Source organism: Phoenix dactylifera, unplaced genomic scaffold (genome assembly GCF_009389715.1).
Source record: "Phoenix dactylifera cultivar Barhee BC4 unplaced genomic scaffold, palm_55x_up_171113_PBpolish2nd_filt_p 001430F, whole genome shotgun sequence".
Classification (NCBI taxonomy): Eukaryota; Viridiplantae; Streptophyta; class Magnoliopsida; order Arecales; family Arecaceae; genus Phoenix; species Phoenix dactylifera.
The window spans coordinates 40,276-44,589 of record NW_024068752.1 but is presented as its reverse complement, the minus strand read 5'-3'; the positions used below and the strand labels follow the sequence as shown (position 1 = coordinate 44,589).

The window sequence follows — 4,314 nt, the reverse complement described above, 5'->3', positions numbered from 1 at the left end:
ATCCCGCTGGAAATTGGCCTCCCTTCTTTAAGGGTGGAGCATTACGGCCCCGACACCAATTCTTCCCGGCTCAGGAACAACTTGGACCTTGTTGAAGAGACCCGAGAGGTCGCCCGGGTCCGTATGGCGAGATATCAACAGAGGACGGCCCAATACTACAACTCCAAAGTCAAGCCCAAGCTCTTCAAAGTAGGGGACCTCGTCCTCAGGAGAGCCGAGGCTTCTTAACCGACCGAGCAAGGAAAGCTCTCCCCAAATTGGGAAGGGCCGTACCAGATCGCCCGAGTACAACGACCCGGAGCATACAAATTGAAGTCCCTAGAGGGGACTCTGATTCCGCGAAGCTGGAACTCCGAGAATCTACGGATGTACTACCAATGAAGCCCACAGGGGTTCAAGGCAACCAGGAATATGAATTCGATCTCTTTTCTACAAATAATTCGCCCATTTCAATGATTATGGTTCTCTTCTAATGTCGGGTCATCTGTGATAAGTGCTGATTAATCTATAATTTAATATTCTTTTTCCAGCACTTATCAATGTTCTTAAACGGATAACTACTTGTTTTACCATGAAATTGAATAAATAATGAAATAAATTTAAATTATGGTAAGAGGTAAATAATACTTTTCTTAAAACAGACTCTGAATTTGTCTCTCTTCTGGTTGAGATCTTTCATAAAAATATATAAGGAGATTGTGTTGACCCGACTAAGGTTATAACTAAATGGGCTTTGGTCCTGATTTGATTGAAAGTTATAATTGTATAGAAAAATATTTGATTAACCCTTTTATTAAGTCACGGTCTGATCTGGTTGAGTCCAATCTGAAGCGGTTTAGTAAGAATTACATGACATTGGGCTCGAGAACAAGTTCAAGCCAAATCAACGATCATGACCCACCTCAAACCCAAAGTAATTCCCAACCAATTCCTTACCTGCCTTCATATAAAATTTATAAATTTAAAACAAAAAAAAGAAATTAATGAATATAATAAAATAAATAAAATATGAATAGTGCATCACGGATTCACTGTTCATATGAACAGTGTCCCATGAAAATACTGTTCATATGAACAGTGTTACAAAAAAAAAATAAAATAAACAAAACATAAGCACTGTTCATCTTCTTCCCCGCAGTGCATCACAGCCGAGATTCGCTCCTCCCTCCCGTTCCAGCCACGAGTTCCATGCGGTGCAACCACAGATCCGCGTTCTCCACTCTTCCGGATCTCCAGCTCCTCTCAACGTCCCCATCATCCCGCGATCACCGCCCAGCCACGATCGCTCCTCCTCCGCCGCAGCCCGCGCCTCCTTCCTTCCGCACCACGTCCAGCCGTGCAACCATTCCGGATTCAAGACCCCCACCTCCGCATCTTCTTCTGCCCGTTGATCATGATCTCCAGCGCATCCAGATCAGCTCCCTCCCGGCTTCTTCCACTCCTCCCAACGGTTCACAGCAGCATTTCTTCCCCTGTTTCAGCAGCCGGTAATCCAGCTCCTTCCATCGCGCCTCATTGCAGCACCCTCTTCCGGAAACTCCCACACCCGGACGGCAAGCGTGATCCAAGCCGTCTGTGATCAAGACGATGCAGCCAGCGACCGGATCTCCCGCCTCCTCCTCCGCCCGTGACGCATCCGGAGCCAATCCCCCGCTTCCGCGATTCAAAGCTCAATTTCCTGCAAGCATCCGAGCATCCGAGATAGTCTCTGCATCCTCCCAGCTTCTTCCAATCCATTTGCAGCCGCAACCATTCCGGGATACGATCACAGTTCCTTCTATTTCCAGGGAACCCAGCACCCAACGCAGTTGCCCGTGATTTCCCTTCGCATCCCGAATAGCCAGCCATCCGCCAGGAAGCGCATCATAGCCAATCCCCCGCCTCCGCCTCGTCCGTTTCTCGCCATCCAGGAGGGATCCTCTTCCGTGATCAGCGCCCAGCGATTCCACGGCCGTTTCGATCCTCAGTCGGCTGCAAGGGGTGGGGAAGTCCTATATAAAGAGCTCGGTTCGAAAGAAAACGGGGGGGCGACGGCTTGAAAAAAAAACAGAGGAGGAGCCTCTGCTCGGGAGAGAAGAAATAAAAAAAAAAGAATGAAGGGAGGCTGGGAGCGGATCAATTAGTGAAAGAAAATGATGCGGATGGCGTGGAGCATCTCAGCAAGCCGATCAAAGTCGCCGAGCATCATGAGTGGCTGAATCCTGGTTTAGGGGTTTGATGAAGCCATGGATGAGTATTTGTGTTGCATTTCTTTGATTTTTAGCGTTGTAAGACAGTTGCATACTCAATGAAATTATAATCTTAAAATGTCTTGTTTAATTTATGTAAGATGTTTATCTTGTAGAAAGTCTTTGCATGAATTAATCTAGTTTATCGAAATTGAATCCAATACCTGTGGTTTGGAAAAGATTGCTATGCAACTATCGGACTTATCTTTGAAAAATTAATCATCAGATGAATCATGCTAAATAGGACAGACCATGCCTATCCTTAGAAAAGATGGTTTGTGCCAGGCTTGGATGACTCATACTGTGGGTTAGATTTCAGCTTTTTGTATGATTGCCCTAACTTGTAGTTAAGAGCAATCGGATCATACACGCATCTAAGTCATTGAAAGCATCACACTTACGAATCCATCGGTGGATTCTAGCCCTAAACACCTCTCTCCATAGATAATTCATACTACTACACCCATATTAATTCTTATGTTTTTATCATTTACTCTAGCTTATCCCTTTTTGAAGTAATTATTTAATTAGGAAAAATAACTTGTCTCCAATCCCTGTGGACCGACACCCGTAATCACTATCCTACAGGATACGTGCTATTGCGTGGTTTATTTTCAAAATTGAAAGAACCGATCAATTTTTGGCGCCGTTGCCGGGGATTGCTAGCATAGTTATTTTTCTTATTAAAAAAAAATATTTAAAAATTAAAATTAAAAAAAAAATTTATTATTGTTACTTTTCTTATCTTCTTTTTCTCCCTTACTAATTTTTATTTATTTATTTATTTATTTTATCAGGAATCGAAAAAAAAAAAATTGGGATGATCAAAAGGAGAACTGCCGGAAAAGAAATGCTGTAGAGGTTTGCAAAAAAAAAAAAAATTAAATTGCTGGGGAAATTCCCTTTGGTAACCTCTAAACTTTTCTTATTTAAATTAATTATTGGTTTGAAATTTTGTGGTGATTGTTTGATTTTAATTATAGCAAAATTATGAATGCATGCTTGATACACATACACAAATCAATTTGCACATAGTAAGGGCAATCACCCCAACAAGATAAGAGCCGGATTTCATCACCGGACTCTTGCCCAACTTAGGTGAACTCAATCTCACATAGTGTCATCTTTAATTAAAATCAATTAGACGTTGGCCCCTAGGGACATTCGAGCTCAATAGGACGAAGATCACCGAAAGTTGCACCAATTTCGCTCTGTGACTTAGTTGATGTCTAGGCAAGCTTTGTCCCTATAAGGGAGACAGTTCATCTGCTCGAGGCAAGTGGGTTTTAAGTGGGACCTTTGCGAACGCATCGTGACCCCTCCACTTACCTGGGAGCTTACCTGGTCAACTCGGTTCATTAGACCGGATTGGAGGCTTAGGTGCCCTCTTCAAACCAGTTAGGAGCTGTCTAGTGATTTTAGGTCAAAGACTAGGATTGATATGCTTTTCTTTTTTATTGCATGCTTGATTGATCGAGTACTAGTGTATGCACGGTAGTCGTTCTAGAGTACAAAATCTATTACCTTTCGACCCTGAAATAGAACGAACCCTTAGGAACATTCGAGCTAAGATCAAAACATTAGGATCATCCCCACCTCTTAAGATGGCTGAAGAACAACCCAAACTCCTGAGGGAGTACTTTACTCCCACTATTTACACTTCCCCATCTTGCATTCGATTACCTGAAGTAGCAGCTGTACAATATGAAATAAAGTCTAGTGTGATCCAAATGCTTCCATCTTTTTATGGGCTCACCAACGAAGATCCATATAAACACCTAGATGAATTCCTTGAAATTTGCACCACTGTCAAGATTCAGAATTTCACTGATGATGCTCTGAAACTTAGATTATTCCCCTTCTCCCTTAAAGATAGAGCCAAACAATGGCTGAATTCTTTAGAAGCTAACTCAATTCGTTCTTGGGATCAAATGCAACAAGAATTCCTTAAAAAATACTTTCCCATAGGAAGAACGAACCAGTTTAGACGTGCCATTACAAGCTTCTCCCAAACTGAGGGAGAAGAATTTCATGAAACTTGGGAGAGATTTAAGGACCTAATCCGTAAATGCCCTCATCATCAAAT

General features: G+C 42.6%; 1 non-coding gene across 1 annotated transcript; it reads right to left on the bottom strand.

Moving 5' to 3' along the window:
- Window positions 1-4,208: 4,208 nt before the first annotated feature.
- On the bottom strand, window positions 4,209-4,314 carry LOC120108615. Its single transcript, XR_005509897.1, has one exon. It is a non-coding gene; the product is annotated as a small nucleolar RNA R71 (small nucleolar RNA).